Consider the following 22,193-nt stretch of genomic DNA (forward strand, 5'->3'; position numbering starts at 1 on the left):
AAGCCAAACCCTTTCAGCAAGTTTGCAACCTGCTCCCACTGCTAAGAGCACTTCCTGACAGGCTCACTCTTGCTCAAGGAGACATGTTTGTCTGTTTGTTTCTAAAAAATCCCATTTACTTTTTCTTGTTTTAGGGCATTTCTTAAAAACATCGTCAAGAAGGGATCACTGTTTATTTTATTCTAGCATCGAAGCTATAGGGATACAGAATTCCTCAATTTGAGCAGATAAATTACTCCTTAAGAGAATGTACTGGCTCACCTCCACACGTAGCAACAAACAAGAGATGTATTACTTGTAAATATGCAGCCTTTCACTTGTGTCTCATTTCGCGTTGCTGTTACCCTGCTTCTTTGTTCATGGAAAATACAACAAAAACATTCCTAGCATTTAAAGTAAAATTTAAATATATCTTCACAACATTTCTCTTGAAAAGAGAAATTCTGATTCTCTATCTGATCTTGGGCCATTGCCATTAGCTAGATAAATGCCAACCTAATAAAATGATTCTGGAATACACAAAGATGGTTAATGTAGCATTAACTGAAAGAACAAAAATTAAAAGCAATCTAAATGCCCCACAACAAACTCATGGCTTATTGAAGGCACTCCCTTGATAGAATATTATGCAGCCATCTTAAATGAGCATGATAAAAACGAGGGAGCCACATGGCGCAGGTTGAGGATATGATCTTAAGAGTAAAGGGAGCACAAACATGTAGGCATATGTTGATGCCATCAAGGTTGCCCCAGCAGGGCAGATCAGGCCTGGAGTTCGAAGTCCGATGCAAAGGAAGATAGGAGAGAGGTAAGAGGAAATCTTAAGCAATGAGGCCAAAGAGAAAGGTGGTAGCTATACAAGAATGAGGCCCCTGGGCATAGGGCAGGGACCATGTTTAGGAGAGCCCAAAGAGAAGTGGGAAAGGACCCACGAAGCTAAGGTCATTTCAGGAATTCCATCCAAAAGCAGGCAAGGGGAATGGGAAGAGAACCCTCCTTAGTTTTGCAGAAGAAATCAATCCCTGGGTGAGAGAACAGTGTTCAAACCCCTAAGACAATGTCAAGCCTAGTCCTCTCCACAGTGTGGCCACCACGACTCCCACCTGAAGGTTCAGCCCCACCCAGGCCTCCAGAGCTAATTCTGACCCAAGGCAGGAGGGATTTAAGAGGCTCTAGCTTACCACCCAGGGATTTAGTGGGGTGCTAACCTGGCAGATAAAGAAGGCAAACCCCCAAAAGAATGAGCGTCTTGATCAAGGCCCCACAGAGAGTTATGGGCTGTGGAGTTGGCCAGTCTCTGGGTTTAAAGCTCTTCTGAAGAGCACTCTGGTACAAAACTGTTTGATGAGTCAGGCTGACTGGCCCAGCACAAAGTGTAGACACCTGGCTGATTCCAGAGAAACAGTGGCTTATGAATTGGTGAGTCCACCCAAAGCAGGGCAGGAAAATCCCAGTGACCCAGGGACACCAACAGTTCCCCTCGAGGAGAAAAAGCCCACTCCTGAACCCAGTCTATGCTGAACCCCACTTCTAACTCCTCAGTCCCCTGCACTCTGTTGTTTCAGCTAAAGCTCTACTGTCCTGTGGGTGCCAATGCTGGTCCCTAACGGTAGGGCCTCTGGCACTGGTATGCCGCCTGTGGGTCTCACAAGACAACTGTCTCTAGACAGGAGACAAATGACTCCAACGCTCTTCCCCATCTCCCCTGACCCCCTTGATTCTTATACCTATCCCATCAGAATCCCTAATTTGGACTGTTCTGCCAAGTATAAGAGGCCAAACTCATTGCCCTCGCATTTACGGTCCTCCCTCATATGGCCCAAATCACCTACCTGCTCATGTCTCCCAAGGAACCCACCCTTGTCCCCGGACTGGGCAGGGGCTACTCTCCAGAAGCCATGCTCTCCTCTCCTACCCCAAATTCTCTAGGGGCCAGCTCAAGCTCTCTCTGCTTCTCCCCGGCCTCCTCCAAACACACTGGTGTTGCTCACATGCTCCCCACTGAATGAGTGTAAACTGAATCACACTGTCTTCTTGGGGCTGGAACAGCCAAAGGGCCAGGCTCTCATGTGTGGAACTGGCAAGTCACCCAGACACCGTCATCCAAAGGACTAGGCACGGGAGGCCCTCTGCTCCCCCAAATTTGTTCTAAACATACTATTAGAGATTTCATCACTTAAGTGGTTGTCAAACTCTCTCTTGGCACCCCTTGGGAGGGGGGCGCGCACATGAGGCAGCGATGCTGGAGCCAGGCCCACCGGTAAGGGATTTGCAGAGCCCCTTCCACCTGTCATGGTTGCCACCAGTAGACACTTCCTGAGCGCCTACTCCACGCCGACCCCCATGGGTACAGGGTCCTTAGGATACGAATCCCAACAAGCCAGTCTTTGGCCCACAGGACTTTGGGCTCATATAGGGAAAAGAGTGAGACAAGTCCCACACATGCAGTGTGATAAATGCCACAGAGGCAGAGGGCACAGAGGGAAGGGCAGCAAGGAGCAGAGGTGGCCACGATGCAATTCAACCTGCGGACGGGGCTGGTCCCCCAAGGATAATCAACACCAACCATGGAAACAATGGCGGCCGGCACTCGCTGGGTGCTTCCTACGTGCTCAGCAAACATACGAAACCCTTCACTTGCTTTAGTGCAAACTCAGTCATGCTTTCTATAGCGAGCCCCTGCTACCTGCCAGGCACTGTCTGAGGCACTGGAGAGACAGCAGTGAATGAACTAAATACTAGTCTCTGCTCCCGCAGCTTACCTTCTATTGAGAAAAGAGACAATAAACCAAATAAGTAAGTAGAATGTAGACCATGTTAGATGACAATAAGAGCCAAAAGGAAAAATAAATCAAAGGGGAAACAGGGAAACATCTGGGAGGCAGTGGGCTGAATGGTACAATGTTAAATAGGGAGACATTTGAGAAGAGACCTGAAGGTGAGTGATCACACCACATAGATAATCTGGAGGAAGTACATTCAAAGCAGAGGGAGCCATCAAAGGCAAGAGCCTGAGCCCAAAACAGGCCTGGGATGTTTGCAGAACATGTGGCCAGAGTGGAACAAGAGAGGGGCAGCCGGGATCCATGCGTCCGGCCACGTAAGTTGTGCACTGCACAACTCAGGGGGGCACCAGCCACATGCACCACCGTGAGCTCGGCACGACTCAGCCTGCCTGGTTACCCACCAGGCCCTGGGGTGGGAGATGAGGCCAGAGGAGCACCAGGCAGCCTTTCAGTCCATGCTGAGGATTTGGTTTTTGCTTTGAGTGAGGCAGAAAGCTACTGTCAAGAAGGTTCTGAGCCAGAGTATGACTCGAGTGGACCCCTCCTCACCGGGTCACTGGGCAGAGAGCACACAGAGCAGGGCAAAGTCGGAAGCAGGAGACCAGGGCAGAGACCTGCAGTGCGTATCGTGTTTCCCTCCCAATCCCATGAGGTGGTTCTATGATCACTCTTTCACAGATGAAGAAATTGAGGCTCAAGAGAGATCTGGTAACTTGCCCAAGGTCACTGGGTGAAGCTTTGGCAGAAGCACCAGGATTGGGAAGCAAGGGAAGAGAACATTCCAGGTGGAGTGAAGACCACCAGCCATGAAGCAGGAGCTCAGCGGGGCCTGGCATACTGAGGGCAGGCTCATGGTGCAGGGAATCTAGAGCCTGAGGGCAAGTGGCAATGGCAGCCAGTGCAGGCCTGTCCGTCCCTGTCTGCTCCCAGCAGCGTCCAAGCCAGCCCGGCTACCTGAACCGGAACCACCAGCTCCTAACCCATCCCTCTGCTCCACGTTCATCCTTCCCACTTGAGCCCACAGGCAGCAGGAGAACCTTTAAAACACATAAATTATGTATTACTTTCTTGCTCTCAATGCTCCAGTGGCTTCCCATCATATCAGACACACAGGACCCTCGATTAACAGTGAATGAAGAGATGGCTCCCTCATCCCTGCAGCCTTGAGCAGGCTGGTCCTGTTTCAGACCAAGGGAAAGCATGCCTTCTCCGCGTGCTCCTTAGTGGAGGGAGGCAAAGCCCTGCTGAGGGGTCGGGGGGCCAGCTAGCCAGAAGTGGCCAGGCAGACGAAGCCAGGCCGCTGTACTAACCAGTTGAAACACATGAGCAGAGAGGGTAGCCATTCAGACCACCTCAGAGGCAACTTTTGGATTAAACTGGATTTTAAATAAAACTGCTTATTCCAAAGCAACCTGGACGCACTCCACCACGCTCGGGCCAAGGAGGTCTGCAGACAGCCTGGCCATCCTGACTGCAACAGGCGCACTCCGAACAGGAAGCTTGGCCCTGGCGCCTCAAAGCTCCCGACAACATCCTCGGTGAGCACGATGTGTAAGAGACGCCGGAGGCCTCCGAGCGACAGGCATGAGGCAGGTGACGGAAGGCTCTCCTCACTGAGTCTGCGTCTTTAAGGGGGAGATCCAGTGACGCTGGATGCTACAGTGAACCCCAATGCCGCCCCAGAAACTGGGGGAAACTATGAAATGAAGGTTGAAACAAAACTTTACAAATTTCAGCCAGTAGGTATTTGGGACAAAAGGATATATTGCCCAAAGGCTCACGACCCCGCCTGGGGTTTAAATCAAGGCCTGTGAGGGCCCCCTTCATTCCCAAGCCCTTTGCTGTATGCAGAATTATATAAACATACATACACACACGTGCATTTACGCGGATATATTTTTAAAGGAATGGTAACAACACCAAAAGGATGAGAATAGTAACAGGCTCCCCCACTCCCCAAGAAAATTAATTTAGTAACCAGAACCTTCCCGTCAGCCCTGGTAGGAGTGTTAAATGATCAAAGCGTGAATGACTTCCCTGGTTAAAGGTCACAGCTCATGGGTGGGAGAGCAGCGAGGGGAGCTCTGGAAGCCAAGTGAGTCCCAGACCCCTTTGGGAGGCAGGTAACTGGAAGCTCCCCATACTGCATCAAACCAGCGTGAGGCAAGCTTCAAAGGCTTTGTTCTTTGAAGAGGAAGATGGGAGGAGAAGGGTCAGAAAACACAGTCACTAAGGTCTGTAGGAGGAAGGGTGCTGAGTTTCCACAGGAGTGAGGGTCCTGTTTGTCCTGGTTTTTCAGAAAAATGGGGCACAAAGAGCAGGACAAATGGCCCATCTGACGGCGAAGTATAATAGAAAAGAAGACTCAGTAAGGAAGCTCAGGAAAATCACTCACAACTACCCAACTTCCACCTTTTCTGGGCAGTCAAAAGCCAAGCAGACAGTGGGGCCCAAAGGTCCTGTAAGCGTGGGTGATCAAGAGTTGCAGAAAGGGCGATGTCACAGCAAGATGGCCTAAATCCACACAAGGCCAGACTCCGAGCCACCCGGAAAAAGGACTGGAGGTGGGTGGAGGATGGGGCAGCAGGGAGGAGCTCATTAAAACGAAAACACCACCACCAACAACAAAACAGAAAACCCTGTCCCTGAAAGAACAGTAGTCCGATACCCTGCTGGAGGGACACGGAGAGGCTGGTCCTCATCAGAAGTTGCAAATAAGGGAGAAAACACAAGCTTGGCCTCGGACAGGCCTGCAGCCTGCACAGACTGGGACTTCTTTGTGTGGACGGCTCATCGCTCTTCAAAGGAGGATGTGCACCTGCAGCCCAGAAATGGGCAAGTGGAATGACCAAGAGGGCCAGTCCCAGGCTCACGCATCAGCTTTTGCTCTCTCTGCAAGTCTGCAGGTCCAGACCTGGCCCCAGGCAGCCTGAATGGGAGAAGCAGCTCAGCTCTCCCGAGAGACCTCCCTGATCTTCTCCCTCCCCACCAGAAAGCACCAGGGGCATAGAAGGAGCCCGGCCTCGGAATCATCCCAACCCCAGCCCTCCTGCTCCTTACAAAAGGGCACATGCAACCATCTCTGATGCCATTCTTACAATCCGTAATGAGCTTTGTTAATTTCCCTGTGAACCATCTCTCTCTCTCCCACGAGAATGAAAGCTCCGTGACAGCAGAGGGCAGGTCTGCCTTGCTCATCACTATGCCCCCTGACAGCATCTAGAATAGTGACTGCCACGTAACAAGACGGCAAGAGATCAACGCATGGCTTCAAACACCAAGCAGCTGTCTGCAGGAGCTGTGCCAGAGCAGGCCCTGCCAGGGACGGGCCAAGCGCTCGGTAGATGGCCCAGTGGCTTCTCCAAGGTTCCACAGCCAGCTCGGTATCCCCACCCTTTCCCTACAGTCCTGACCCCTCCTCTTCATTCTGTCCCAGGAGTACAGCTCAGGCCACTCACCTGAGCAATGAAAGGGGCAAGGGACACTTATGATAGAGAATAGAGCAACAACTAGTTCTCTTCCGTCTACGAACATGGCAGTGGGAAGAAGCCACAGCCAAACCTACAGTCACAGACAGATGGAGGGGAATATGCACAGAGGACATTGGAAGTGGCAGGGCCTGAGAAAACAAAGTCCCAGGAAGATGGAGTCTGGGGGTCCCCGAGGAACACATGAATATAAGAGAAAGGGAAACCGTCCCATGGTGAGTGGGAAAGCTGCAAAGTTCACTTCCGTAAGTGACTGTTAATACAGGCTGGTCAAATTCCAGGAGCGGAGTTCCTCAGGACCTCTTTCCTGACATATTACAAAACAATTGCTTTCTGTGTTGATTTCCACAAGGAAAACATCCTCCTTCTAACAAATCCCTTAACTTGTCAGAAAATAACTTGGCTAGGTCTGAGTTAACATGACAGCTTATAGCCCAGGCCAGGTTGCCAGAAATAAAAATTCTTCATTTGGCTGGAGGGTATTAATTTTTGAGACTCATTTTTAACTAGCCGTTTATGATTATAAGAGTAACACATGCTCACTGTTGAAAAACAGAAAACCACAGAGAAGGAGATGAGAATAAAAATCACCTCAAATTCTACAAGATGAGAACCACTGTTAACGTTTTGGTGCTTTTCCCTCCTTCTATGCATGAGCCTTTAACAGAGTCAGGAGCATACTGTGAATGTTAAGTTCAATTCCTGCTCTTTTCCAATAAAGTCCATTTAAAAATACTCCACTGTGTTCCAAGAAAGAAGGTTACCCTTAGTGAATAAACAAATTAAATAACAAAATGAATCAAAGTTAAAAAAATTTTTTGATTATCCACTGAGCCCCCATTTCTCCAGCAAGAGAAAAAAAAAAAAATCACTCTAGCCAGGATAGAAACACACCCATAGGATAGAAACCATAAGCTTATCTTTGTAATCTCTTACCTCTATCATATTTTCAGTAAACATTTATTGTTTTGAACAAGCCACATAATTTTTTTTTCAAATCAACAGGGGAATTTTATTTTATTTTAAAGATTTATTTATTTCAGAGAGCGAGAATGAGAGAGAGAGAGTACATGAGGAGGGGGAGGGTCAGAGGGAGAAGCAAGCTCCTCGCCGAGCAGGGAGCCCGATGCAGGACTCGATCCTGGGACTCCAGGATCATGACCTGAGCCGAAGGCAGTTGCTGAACCAACTGAGCCACCCAGGTGCCCTCAACAGGGGAATTTTATAACCACATCTTACTACTTTGAAGCAAGAAGTCAAGTTCTGACAGCCTTGGGAAGGCTTCATCTTCCAATCTGCAGGTAGACCAGACTACTTAAAAATGATCAGTTCACATTCACGGACCATGACATCCAACTGGAAGTCCTAGCTCCTGTTTTGTTGGATTCTGTCACCTACTCAGTGGAGTAAGCAAATGGCCTTGCCAAAGACGTATTACGTGTCTTGTGCTACCTGGTTGGGAGCTGCCCTGATGTCTGCCTGCGCCCTGGTGGGGTACCTGGTTATACATGTAGGCCCAAGACCTTGGCCAGTAGAGAGCAGAAGAACCGCTCTGCCCAGCAGAGAAAACCATCCTGGATCAAGATCTCTGCACAATGCATTTTCTTTCCCACCTCTCACATCTGACACTTCATTCCACGAGTATGTCCATGTCAGCCCTTACAGCAGGTGCTGGGGACACAGGTGAGTAACAGACACTATGCCAGTTTCCATGGAGCTGCAGTTTGCACAGCATGTGCCCTTCCATTACTCTCACACTAAGTCTGGGAGACAGGAAAGGCCATCACCATTATTCCCATATTGTAGATGATAAAGCAAACGTTCTTCTAAGTATTTTTTGCCCCATGTTATGAAGCAGAAGGGGTTGGACTCAAACCTAGGTCTTCTGACTCCTAGCTCAGTGCTCTTTCTACTGTACCATTTACACTGATGAATTTCCTCTAATAGACAACTGAAGTCTTTCAGATTATTCATATTCCCTCTAGCACCTTGGTTCTACCTGGCTGCCTAGTTTCTGAGCCATGAGTCGCCCTGACTTCCAGAAGGCTGCATATGCCCTGATTTCTGTGTGCCTGCCTAGGTTCTGACCCTGGGTTCAGGCATCTTCCCAGCTCTTAGGAGAGCTTCAAAACTCTATTGAATCCTTCCCTTGGTACTGCAAGGCAGCACTATGCAAGTTTCTCCTAATGTTCAGTCTCCTCTCCACTCTTAAAAATAGATTTTGCTGGACTCATGATGTCCCACCTAAAGATATTTCTCAGCCTTCTTTTGCAGTTCGATGTAGCCATATAACTAAGTTCTGGCCCCTAGGATAAAAGAATGTGCTACTGCAAGGTCTTGATCTTAAAATGACTACATGTGACCCCGCCCCCCCGGACCCTTTCCCCCAGGAGATGGTAAAATTAGAAGCTGCCCCCTTCAACCACCAAGTGGAAACCACATGATGAAGACAGAAGGCCTGGACCACTACCTACTATGGACTAGTTTTAGCCATTATGACTGTGGATTTCTTTAATATAGGAACTTGCTTGATGTCCCAACTAAAAAGGTTTGAGTGACAACACTTCTACATTCTCTGAGTAAAGCCCCTTGCCACCAATTAAATGCTTTAAAGAGGAGGTTCAAAACTATATAAGAAAGTGTTCCATTCAGATTTATTTCAGGGAAAACGTCTAAAAAATACAATTACCAGGACCTCAAAGATGATTTATGTTCGGATCACAGGAAAAATTGAATGAGCTCAAAGAAGCAAATCAGCCCCCTTCAATAACAGGAGGGGAAAGAGCTCTAAGTGATAAGCATGACCAGTCCTCTCTCCTACAGTGGCTCACTCCATTCCTGGAAAAGGCACCAAGAGCTGAAATGATGTGAGCCAAAGCTAATTTCTCCATGGAAACAATGTGGTAACAGGAGCTTGTGTTCCTAACCGAGAACTTGATGGTCAACTTTTAAAAGACATTACATAAATTCCATGTTTGATCATCTATTAAAGCCTTTGGAATTCTTTTTTTTTTTTTAAAGATTTTATCTATTTATTTGAGAGAGAGAGACAGCATATGGGCAAGGGGTGGTGGGCAGAGGGAGAGGGAGAAGCAGACTCCCCACTGAGCAGGGAGCCCGATGTGTGGCTCAATCCCAGGACCCTGTGTGTTATCTGAAGCATCTCTGGGTCTCAGTCTCCTTAGTTAGAAAGTGAGACGGACAGTGTCCACCCCACAGGGCTACTGTATTAAATGGGAAAAGGCAAGCACTTTGCACGGTTCTTGGCAGATGGCAAATGCTCAAAGGTTAGGTAATAATAATAATAATAATAATAATAATAATAATAAATAAACCATGCAAAACTAACAAAAATTAAGATTTGGCACATCTCCAATCAAGACTTTGCTACAGGCTTTAGAATCAGGTATTACCTAGACAGCGTGCTGGCTCACCCATTAGCCCCTAGGCTAATCAAGGTTCTTCTGGATTTCTGCCTCATGCCCCAGGATAGGTGAAAAATCCAAGCATACCCAACTGGCCGGCTGGCTAGATCCTGACACTTGTTTTTCTGGTTCACAGCTGCCCATCACTATCCTGACAGGTGTGTGCAGAGAAGAACAGATTAACTTGAGTATCTATGCCTAACCTTCCCAGCCATGCCCAGGCTGTGGCTCCCCATCTCTAAGGGTGAAATATATCATCACCTTTAAAATATGGCCCTACCCAGCAAAGTGAGGCCCGTCAGCACCCACTAGGTGGACAGCGCCGCATCCTTGAACATGCCCGGAGGCGGAGGTGGGAGAACTTCCTGCATTGCCCTCCAGGCCATCCCTGCAAGGCCAGTACATCTTCACTATGAAAACTACAACAGTGGCTCCCTTCAACCCGGGAGCAACGTTACAGCTTTCAAAACCCTTACTCGTTCCTTATCTCATTACAGCATCAGAACCACACTGTAAGGGGCTGGGCAAGAATTGTTACACCTGTTCCACAGATAAGGAATCAGCCACAGTTTGAGACATTTAAGTAATTTGGCTCAGGCTATCTGGTGCTTAAGTAGCAGAAGCAGCCCAGAATGCAAGTTATCTGGTTCCTCATCTGGTTCTCTTTCCAGAAAATGTGGGTATTTGTTTTTAAACATTCAACTTTCATAATGGCGCTTTGCTTCTAGAGAATTCATTAACCAAGGCAGCTCAGTCACAGTACAGTGCAGATTCACATACTTGAAAGACACTCACACAGGCAGATGTTCCCTGCACTCCAGAAATCTAAAGGGTGACAGAAAACAGCCATGCCAATTAACATAATTGACAATTCCCAGCTCTGGCTCCCTCTAACTCTCTGTCTGGATTCAGCTAGCAGCCTCCTATCAGGTCCCTGCTGCAGCTAGTCCCTCTCTGCTCCAGTACAACTGAAACACTCACACCGCACTGATGCTTTAGGGATAATTATTTCACATCACTGAAATAGTAATCACAACCACAGTAAAACCAACTGTAGTGGTTCTCCTGCCACTGCTGACCAGTCTCTACCTCACCAGGTAAACTTTGACCTGCCACTTAACCTCAGAGTTTCCAAATCTACAAAATGAAGGAGTAGACTAAATAGAGCCTTGTCTACTTGCAGCTCATGACTCTTAACAACCCAACCAAATCCAAATTCCGCTTGTGGAGGACACTGGCAGACAGCAGAGTCCAATGGTCAAGAGCTTCCATGGCCTGGTTTTAAAGCTTGGATCCTCTGCTTTTTAGCTATATTGACCTTAGGGAGGTCACGGATCACTCTGTGCTGCAAGATCCTCATCTCTAAAAATGATGCTAATAATAATACCCCTTCATGGGGTTTTATAGGCATTAAATCAGATAATACCTGTGAAATGCTAAGGACATCATAAGAACTCTCTATAGACTAGTAATTACTATCATCTGAAATGATGTGCATCATGTTTAGGCATTGACTGATCTTCCAAACTTAAATTTGCACCACTATTTGAGAACCCTCCATTCTAGGTAAGTCTCTGTTCCTGAAAACAGGTTGGTCATTCCTACCTCTGTGCTTTTAATTGTGCTATGTTCCCGCCCATCTACTCCCTGGAAATACTTGTGCTACCCCTTGTCTGTGAATCTAAATCCTACCCATTCTTAAAGGTCCGGATTAAACCTGATCATTTCCATGAGGCCTCCTCCCTCCCATGACAACTCACAAAGATCTCCCTGGTCTCTGAATTCCTGCAGTACTTAAAATAGTCTAGACCACTTAGTTGGCATTATACATGGCCTTGGATTATCGTCCATCAACAGATGAAACTGCAGGCTCCTTGGCTACAACAACTCTTTCTTTTTTAAATTTTTTTAAAATATTTTATTTTTTAAGTAATCTCTACACCTAACATGGGGCTCTAACCTGCCACCCCGAGATCAAGAGTCACATGCTCCACTAACTGAGCCAGCCAGGCGCCCCTACAACAACTCTTTCTGCTCTCCCTCTGGGTCTAGCCTGAGTGTCTGGCATCTGGCCCCTCAGATATGTGTTGACTAAATAAATAAATGTGTAGTACTTATGCCAAAGAAATACACAGTTAAGTTTTCTTTTAGTTCATGCAGCTCAGCTATTGATTTGTTGTACTTTGAGGCCAATTAAAGGTAACATAAAGATGAACATCAGCCAGGCAGGCACAACCACAGCCAGTTAAGCCCTGATCATCAATAAAAGATACTGATATCTGACCAGCCTGAAGACTAAGAAAAACACAGACGTCAAAAGGAAGTTGTAACCTAAACTCCAAAGTACATTGCAAGACCAAGCTCACAAGGGTTAGATAGGGAAGGAAAGTTAAGGTTTTCCCAGGCCGAATTCATTCAGTTGATAAGTATTTATTAAGTGACTACTCTGTGCGGACACTGTCTTAGTTGCTGGGGATACAGCCGAGAACAAAACAGATACAATTCTGCTCATAGTCCAGCATCTAAGGAGGAAGGCTAGGTATCACGCCACCTTCCAGGTCCAAGGTGAAATCCAGCAGAAACTTCTTGCCCCAACTCCTTGCTGTGCCTTCTCGTAAGGAAAAAAAACAAAAAACAAAAAAAATCTCATTCACAACTGACCACACAGAGGCCATGCTGAAAGTGCTGTTTAAATCCCAAGGAGGCTTCCCTTGCTTGAATCCGGTGGGGAAGTCTGCAGCAAAGCACCCTGCACCCTGGGCCATGTGAGCTCTAACTCCCTAACACCCTGCGTCCCAGAGTCCTTTAAACAGCAAACTTGTCAAATGGCAAATGTGGCTCATGACGCCAAAGTGAAACACAGAGAGGGGAAAGGAGGAAGGGAGGGGTGGTCATTAGCTAGTTTTCACCACTGCAAAACCTGAGGCTCCTCTCTCCTTTGGAGCAGAAACCTCTTCTATCATTGAAAGCCTTAAAAAAAATTTTTTTTTCCTCCAGCAGGATACTGAAAATAGCTTTGCATTTAACATTTAAAATTGTTTTTGATCCCACACTCTTTCAGCTCTGCTCTCTCCTGCAAATTCATTCCATTCCCTAAGGGCACTTAGAAGTATAATTCATAAGTAACAAACCATAGTCACCATTTTTATCCCTAAGAGTTAAAAAGAAAAACCAGTTTACATAATTATATGGAAGATAAGTTGGCCAAGAACACAGGAATCTTATCTGGACCAAAAGTTCTAGGACGAAATTTCTTTCCACTCATTAAGAAAGATAGATGATCAAAATGAGGGTGCAGACGGAGTGCGTAACTGCTGAGTTACGCATTATTTGAGTACATCTACCTCTTCAAGCAGAAACCGGAGGCAGCCATTTGAGGGTAGGTTGGAACAATGAAATATATGTATGTTTTCCCATTGTGGTGAGAAAACAGGGTGTTATATCTAAGAAGGACCTGAGAAATCAAAGCTCAGTGAGGGCAGCTTACTCGAAGTTATTCAGCAAGCCAGTGGGGGGCCGACACTGGGCCCCAGGCTCTCCCAGCTCCCAGTGCAGGGCTCTCCCGACTCCGCACATCATGGGCTCGTTTCTAACATAGGGAGCTAAATCTTAAAGGCACAAGGGCAAGAATTCCTTTCATAAAACTTTTTTGGCAGGCTGGAAAAATAGTAGGAGATGGGTCCCTTTGATGCTAATAGTAAATGACCTAGAATGCCATCTAGATGAGGGGGGTCTGGCTGCAGCAGCAGGCTTAATTAATGCTGAGGATACTTTAGCACTAAACAGTATGGCTTCAACCAGAGTCAGCACGAAATGATGTTTGTGGGCTCACCTGGGAACTAAACCACCAGTTGGTTCATCTTTTTCTATAGAAAAATCCATCCCTGGTTTCAAGTGCCTTACAAATGAACTTTTGGAACAGACCTGCTTATAAGATGGCTGCATATATAAAACAGAATTCTGAGGGCTGAAGCTCTGCACTAAACACAATGAAAACAGCAATACATGCTAGGTGTACATTTATGAGAAAACCCTTTGAACTGTCAATTTATGTGCAATATAAAGTTTTATTAAAAGCCTTCTGTGCAGAGTCTAGTTAACTGCTATTTGTACCATATATAACTAAGGGCAAATGCGCCAGTTCTGTATGTGAGTATTTAAGGGGCTTTCCGGCACTGGGCTAAGGTTACAGGGAGGATAAAATATCTGCACACAAGGAATGCATAATCCAGTTACCAGGCCTTTACCTTCCTCAAAAACAAGCTACTTCCAACCTCAGGGCCTTTGCACTTGTTCCCACTTCCCGGGACACTTTCCCCCAGATCTTCCTGCAGCTGAGCTTAAATGTCACCTCTTCAGAAAGGCTTCCCCAAGGGACCCAGTTAAAGCAATCCCCGTCCCACCATTCATCGTCACTATTGCTTTACTTTATATGATTGCCTATTTATCACTACCAGAAGTGAATGTCTTCAACTGTTCACGATCTGTCTCTGGCTGGGACTCTTGTTTTGTTCACTGCAGTATCTCCAGTGCCTGTAACAGTGCTGTGCACACAGTAGGCATCCACTCACTACACTGAAGGGGTAAATGAGTAGAGGTGGAGAATGGGAAGTGAGGACAAGATATTTACTCATGAAATGATTAAAAAATGAGAGAACTGGCCATCCTGATTAGCTACAATGTGATAATTTGCTAATTATGAAGTACCACTGCTTCTGAACAAATGGCTGGCAATCAAAAGTGACAAAGAGAGACAGAGTGTGTATGTTTACATTAGCCTCCTCTTTACATTTGCCCTCCTCTGGGCAAATGTCACCAGAGGAGGCTTCACCCAGAAGTGCGATTTGAGGCAAGCTAAGACAAAGGAGACAGGCCCCTCAGGTCAAGGGGGAGACAGGAGCAAGTGGGGAGGAGCATGGCATGGGGGCGGCCTAGGCAGGGGCGGGCAGAGCAGGGCAGCACCGAACCTCCAGTGCCCAGCTCAGTCTGGGAATGGGGGTTGGGGTGGAGGAGCAGGGCCACCAAGGGGGAACAGGATCTGACTCTGGAGAGCCTGGAACACCGAACATGGGGTGTGAACCACAGGCCACTCGCCACAGGGCTGTTTCTGGAAGGCAAAGTTGGCCCCGTTGTATGGGAAGAATTGAAGGAGGTAGAGGGTAGAACAGAAAACTGGTTAGAAGATGACCTCACTGGTCTAAGTATGAGGGGCAAAAAGAGCTTCTTCCCTCTGCTTGGATATGAGAAAAACGTAAGTAAGCAAGATGTCAAGGAATTCCTCCCCCCCCCCCCCACACCGAAAAAGACAATTTCCAGAGTATTTCACAATAGCATTCCATGGCAGATTCAGGTCAACTTCCCATACATCCTACACTTGCAGCACTCAAGGGGGATAACAGAAGTTCCAAACAATAGCTCTGAGGGTAGAGCATGTCCTTCTATGCCTTCCAAATCCAAGATTAATTACATTCAGTATAGCCTGTGTTTATTATCTTTCTATTCTTTGGGGAGAAAAAAAAGTGGTATCTAATTCCACTGTGCAGTATATATTTGAACATTATATAACACATTTTTATGTAACAGGTTCTTGACATAAGACAATGTTTCTCTTACTATCTAAATGTATTCGGGGAAACAACTGGCATTAAAGTATGTATATATACACCAAGGCTGTTGATGCCTGCCTTTGGGTTAAGAAGCTGGGGAGAGGAGGAAGAAGGTGAGAGACTCTTGAAAAGGTCTCCTCCCCAGTTAGGAGCTCTGCAGATGGCTACAGGAGGGCAAGGGGCACCGAGCTCTGTTTGAAGGTTCATCCGATGCCCAGAGCTGCCCGGGGAGGGGCTGGCTGAGCCTCACGAGGCCCATGTCAGAGTGATGCCCAGAAAGGCATGAGAAAGCAAGAGAGACAGAAGTGCACAACAGGGTGTGAGAAGGATGCTCACGAGCCCTTGGAACTGCTGCTCGGGTGAGATCTAAATGGGCATCCTGTCCTGCCGCAAAGGACTTCAGTCCTGCTGAAGAGAAGGTGCATGACCACATCTGTCAACAGTAAGATGGGTTGCCATCACCACAGGACTGCCTGCCTCCCAGCCCGGTGCTGGGCACTGCACACACAGTGTTTCAGGTGGTGGCCGCCACCCCCCACCCACACACATACACAGCAGGCCCCGACGACAGTGCTTAGAGAGCAGACTCTGGAGTCCTCTGGGCATAATTCCTGCCCTGCCCCACACCAGGTGAGTGACCTTGGGCAGTTTCCAAAACCGCTTCACTTGGGCAAACAAAGGATAATCACGGTACCTACCTCATGGGGTTGTGATGAAGGTTAAACACATTAATAAACATAAGGTGACTAACACCTTTGCTGGCACACAGAGAGTTCAATAAATGTTAGCCACTAATGCCATCAGTACCATTATTTCTGTTTTGCAAATGAGGTAAGTCAGACTCAAAGAAGCTAACTAATTGGCCCAGGTCACACATTTCAAACAGCAGTTGAAGGCAAAAATATATGTAAATGTTTTACCCGGCATACATACAAAAATCCAATGGGTAGAGTATTAACCAGAATAGGAAATCAGGCAGACCTCCAATCCCCTTCTTTAACTGGGCTGGATGAACATGAGTTTATACTATTTAAAAGGACAGCATGTACTAACGTAAAAATCATTTCTCATCATATGCCAGCACTCAACGTTCCCCTAAAGCAAAGATGACTAAAACATACCCAATCTCAACCCCCCTACCACATTAAGTCCCAAACTCAAACCTCTCTTCCCTGTAGACCTAACTACTCACAGCCATGTCCAACATGTGTCCCTGATGCACCCCATTCCATCTCCTTCCCCTCAAAGATCACTAATCGATTATATTGAACAAGCACATCCTAAAGGCTCCCTATGCCTGTGATTTGGGGAAACCAAGATGAACTCCCCACAAAGTGCCTGGCCTGAGCAGGCAAGGGGAGATATTCCCAGAGACAGCCCAACACAATATAGATGGAACAGTAGCTATGAATTCAAGCTAAACCAAGGGCTAGGGGACACTGCTGCCAGGTGTGGGGAGGAAGAAAAACACAATGAACAAATAGCTCCTGGAGGACCACGCATTTGATCTGGGTCTTAGAGAAGAGTAAGCTTTTGACATGAGAAAGTTGGAACATGGAATGGATCAAGGGCTGGTCCCTTGCAGGTGCAACAGACAGCCTTTCAGTTTGACTAGACAGTCCCATGCACATGGACAGGCAGGCTGAATATGGAGAGGCGAGAAGGAGCAGAGGTACCAAGAGCTAACAGTCACTGAATGTGAATTATGTGCCATGAATAGCTTCATGCATTTTTTAATAGTTTTAACTCATTTAATCTACACCACAACTCTCTGAGGTAAGGACTCCAGAGATCCCAGTCTTATAATTGAGGATACCAAGACATAGTGAGCAAAGCAACTTGACCACACATCATAAAGTTGGTAAGGAACAGTTGGGATGTGCAATCTGCTCCAAAGTCTGCACTTTTCACCACTCAAACAAACTGCCTCTCAGGACAGCCTGGCGGTGAAGGGGCACAGGCACCAGTGTGTTACGAGGATGAAATGAGACAGTACTTGCAAGCAGTGTGCAACCTATGACTCCAAGGTCACGAATGCTGGCTCAAGGCTGCCATTAATGCCTATGATGAACCCACTGGCAGCTGAAGAAGGAGAGACAGATCAGGACTGAAAACTGGGCCAGGACAAAAACCTGCCTTTAGGGTGTGCAGGAAGAGAACCAAGAGAGCATCGTGACCCAAAGGCTGAAGAAGGAGGCAATTTCAAGAAGGATGGAAAGAAAGGTAGGGAAACAGCAACACAGGGGCCAAGAACAACCATTCTGGACTAAGGACAGGCCCCTGGAATTCAAGACAAAGTTTTTGGAGATCTCTGCGAACTATAGAGAAGGGTGGTAGAGAGAGCAGCCAGAGGGTGGGAGCTAGGGACAGAGCAAATGAGAGAGTCGAAGAGGTGAACGTTCGCAGCCCTGTGAGAGGCTGCGGGGCAGGGAGGGGAGAGAGAGACATACAGATTCAGGGGTACCACGTACAGACAGGTGAAAGCTGCCTGCTCCATCGCAGGCCCACAGAAGGGCTATGTCTTTCCCCTTCCATCCTTCCTCTACTAAACTGAGATGAAGGCTTTTCAGGGGTTGGTGAGGATATTCAGGGGGCAGGACCCTGGCAGCGCTGGGAGGGAGCGGTAGCAGGCCCTGAGGGAGGACTTCCTGTGTGCCAGGCATTTCACACGCACCATCTCCCTGGATCCTCCCACAGACTCTGGGAGGCAGGCACTGCCATGACACCACAGATGATCTGCCTGTGGTCAGAGGGATCAAGCACTTGTCTAATCAGAACCCAAGTCCCAGGTCCTGCCACCAGAGTCCCAGGCTCCAGCCCAAAGTGAAGGTCCAAGGAAAAGAAACAGAGGACAGATCCAGTTGCTTTTTCTGAACTGGAAAAAGAGGAGGAGACATGGGGGTGGGAGGGTGGAGAAGACAGGACATTCTGAGCAGGAAGGAAGAGATGCTGAGGGGGCTCAAGTCCGAACAGGTCTTGTTTTGAGAGAGAAAGAGGAGAAAAGCCAGGGTGGGTGTTTGGGGTAAGTCCGGGTGTTGTGACAAAGTGGCAAAGTGGCAATGAGGTGAGAAAAGACTGCAGAAGGGTGACATGCCTGTGTTTCTGGGTTCCTCACTAAACCTCAAGGTCTAGAGAGGATTTTTTACTTCCCTGCAAGTATCTCCCATGATGCTAACTAAAATCACTCTGTAACTGTAACATGGTAAGGGGGAGAAATTGTTTCTCTGATACTGACTTTCTCTTACCAACACCCTCAGAGCTGATGCTGTGGTCACCACCGGAAGAAAGCTCACAGAAGGAAAGCAACTCTTACACCAAAGAAAGATATGAAATATTTAGTTTCCATAGATTCTCAGGCAGTTTTGTTAACATAACCAAGTCTTTCCACAGTGCTTCTTCACTGTTTAGTACATAAATTGCACAAAGATGGTTGGCGTGGAAGGAAAAATCTGAAAACACGGCCACTTCCTTTTCTTCGTGTGGTAGGCAAACCTCTTCTGCAGAAGGCAAACTCCTGAGTCGTCATCATTTTATAAATCATTTGAAATGGAGTCTTTAAAACCCCATCTGTTGTACTGTTTAAGTTTCCTATGAAAATAGGACTTCGGCTCAGATGTTCTGGAGGTAAATACCAACCTGAACTCAAATGTATTAAATATTTAGAGATGCAGAGAACTCTAGAGCAGAAAGAACCTTTGAGATCACCTAGTGCAACTGCCTTTCTTTCCGTCAGAGGCAAACAGAACCCAGAGAGGCTCAGTGACTCGCCCAGGTGGCACAGCCATGAACACCCAAGTCTGGGCCAGAACCAGCATGTTCTAACTCTCAGGCTAATGCTCTTCTACCACCTGTTCCTTTCTCTCTCCCTCTTTTTAAACTTCAGGGGTTGGAATAAGGCACAAATTTAACTATAGTTTAAGTTATTATTATTATTCACTGGCTACATCCACCATCAAAACCAAAATACCTCCACAGATTCCAGCATCAGATAATACAGGCAATTTCAAAGCCTTCTAAATAGGTTCAAGAAGCTGTTTTAAAGACTTATCAGTAAAGTGAACTCAGTAACAGATCATGGAGCAAAAGATTCAATTTTGTGTTTTAAAAAATATTTTGGAGTTTCATTGATATGGAAATTTAATTTAACAGCAGTGACTTTTTTTCTTTCCCTTGCAAGCACAAAGAGCATGAGATTATTCAAAACTGCTCAGGAGCAGCAATGACTATTTTAAGCTCATGATTCAACCAGTACATTAATTAAAAACTCCACCAACCCAAATTGACAGATCCTGATATCAATGGGACCAGAAGCATTAAAATAATAGTTGTCATATAAAAATAGATTAAAGCAGGGAACAGCAGCAGATGTCAGAAGGACAAGCAAGCGTTGTGGGAAATGAGATGCATCTAATGGGCAGCTTTTTTATGGATTTTTTTAAAAACGAAGACTCTGGAAATACAGGTACACTCAAGAAATGCTTCCTCACAAATACCGAATCTTATTTCTGGAAGCTGGGTGAGAAAACTTGGCTAATAATTCCATGCCGAGGAGTAGCTCTTGTGAGCAGGGAGAAGAGACTAGCAAGCGCCAAAGTGCCCAGACAACGCTATTGGACCGGGAAGGGGCCAAGGGGCTGAAGCAGAGGAGGGAAAAGGGGATAGGGAATGTGGGGTGAGGGGTGTCAGCCTGGTCCCTCATCGGCCAGCACCGACAGTGACAACCGACGCCAATGTCCAGTGCAACCCTTCCTTCCCCTGCGACTACCCTCCGACACCTGCCTGCGCTCCGCAGCCAGCTTCTCGAGACCCCTCGGGGGTCGTTGACTCAAGCCCCACGAGGTCGGCATTAATTTCTGCTCTTCCACTTCTATCTCCGAGCAAAAGAGAGCTCTCTCGGCTGTCAACGCCCGGCAATCGCGAGCGGGAACCTTTCTTTTCTGACATCTGTCAAAGCCGGTGCTAGAGCCAGCCTTGCTGCACCCTCCGCGGGGTTCCGGGGCTTCTAGGGCGGGCGGCGGGCCCACATCTGGACGCCGGGCGACATCCCCGTGCCGTCGGGCACCTGCTCAAAGACCCACGGGGATGCTCCCGGGGCGGCCGAGGACCCAGACGGCGCAGGCAAGACGAAAGTTCGCAAGCTGGGGTCTGACCCATTACGGGCCCCGGATTCCCGGGTGCAGCGCCAAGGCCCCGCAACAGGGTCGAAGGGGCTGGCCGACTCGCACTCCCCAAGCCGGACGGAGACGCCCTCCCGCCCCCTCCCAGCCCTGCAGGCTCCCCGAAGGGAAGTGGAGGAGATGGGGAGGAAGGGCAGAAGAGGCATTGCCTGCCCAACGCCCTTGGGGTGCAGCCATCAAGAATGGTCCTCTTGAGGTTCCCCCCAGCTCCCAGGGATACATCCTAGGACTCGCCCTGAGCCGGATCACTGCTCCCAAAGGGCGGAGCTGTCCCTTTAAGAGGCAGCTGGCTGCTTCCTCCCCCCCACCCCCCGTCAGGTAGCGATGCCCGAGGAGGGGAGGTGGGTACTCCCGGGGACACTTTCCCGGTCCCTTTAAGGGCGCCTACTGCACCTCTGCCCGCCCTACCCTGCAGCGCCAGCCCCCGCGAGAGAGGATGGGGGCGGCCGGGCGCGGCGCCTTTAAGGGGCGCAGCCTCCCCGCGGCTCGGGTGGGGGCAGGGAGCGGGCACGGGCCCTTTAAGGCCGGCAGCGGGCACGTCGGGCAGGGTTCCCCGGCGGCCGGGCTGCGCCCCGGGCGGCGGCAGGGGCGCCGCGCCTGCCAGGGTGCTAACGGCCCCCGACGGGGTGCCCCGGGCCGCGCCGCCAGCCGCGGGAAGCCCGACACTCACCGTGGCTCGCGGGAGCGCCCGCGTCCGCGCCCCCACTCGGATCCCGCGGCGGCGGCGGCGGTGAGTCCGGCGCGGGTAAACAGGCACCTCCGTCCCTGACCTACTTTCTGCCTTCCCTAAATGTCGCACCACTAACCTACTTTCCGACCAATCCGCTCCCCGCCGGCCCAGGCCCGGCCCCCCGCCCACCAATCGCTGTGCCCAACCCCCCTTTCCCGCCCACCAATGGAGGAGCCCCAGAGCCCGGATACCTGCCTCTTTCCACCAGCCAATCCGAGCGCCCGAAGGGAGCCGGTCTCGGCGGTCGTCCCCGGCCAATCCGCGCGCGGCTCGGCGACCCTCTGGCCAGTGATGTAGCAGCTAGAGAGGCTGCTGACCAATGGCGGGGCGGCGGGGGCCGGTTTACCTGCTACTTTCTCGCCACCAATCGCTGGGCGCACAGAAGCGCACGCCCCGAGGAGAGGACCAATCGGCGCGCTTTCCCTGGATTTCCTCGCCCCTGCCCTCTCCCTTCGCCTCAGGTCTCCCGCTCGCGGTGGCCACTGCGGGTGCAGACGCCGCACTCCTTGCAGTCGCCTGGGATGTCCCTCTTCTCCGGGTCCCTGGCTTGCTTCTGGCTCACCGGTCTCACCCCTCCTCCTTCCCCTTCTTCCCTCGGGCACCCTGACAAAAAGCAGCGTTTCCTCACTCGCCTCCCTCCAACTCCATCTAGGAAACCAATTTTAGGAACACAGAGTGCCAGACCCTTCCTAAAACAGCCTGGCTTGCCAAAGTCCAAACGGGAGAACGAATACTTAGTATTTCTAGAAGGCTTCGCCATCCAAGTTTCTTACGTTCCTTTCGTTCGTCTTGACCTCCAAGCGTCCCGTTGCAGCTGTCATTCTCGCTGTTGAAAAGACAAAACTCAAGCCTGCGGCGATTCCATTGCCATTTCCTTCTAGCGCCCGGGTTTTGACCACCGACTGGGTGGCAGACACTGTCCCGGCGGCCACGGTCTCTGCCGCGAAAAGCTGCCCAGGGAGTGAGACGGAAGGAAACAAA

General features: G+C 48.8%; 1 protein-coding gene across 6 annotated transcripts in view; it reads right to left on the reverse strand.

Annotated features, from left to right (window-relative positions):
* BMAL1 (basic helix-loop-helix ARNT like 1) overlaps positions 1–21,268 on the reverse strand; it is a 99,899-nt gene extending 78,631 nt beyond the window's left edge. For all 6 annotated transcript variants that reach the window (XM_088017940.1, XM_028116761.2, XM_028116760.2 and 3 more), the window contains exon 1: positions 21,153–21,268. The gene's annotated coding sequence lies outside the window, so the exon portion shown is untranslated. The remainder of the gene's footprint in view (positions 1–21,152) is intronic.
* Between the last annotated feature and the right edge of the window lie 925 nt (positions 21,269–22,193).

Source organism: Eumetopias jubatus, unplaced genomic scaffold (genome assembly GCF_037043125.1).
Source record: "Eumetopias jubatus isolate StellerSeaLion01/CBP00866 unplaced genomic scaffold, mEumJub1_p1.0 scaffold_13, whole genome shotgun sequence".
In the NCBI taxonomy this organism is placed as follows: Eukaryota; Metazoa; Chordata; class Mammalia; order Carnivora; family Otariidae; genus Eumetopias; species Eumetopias jubatus.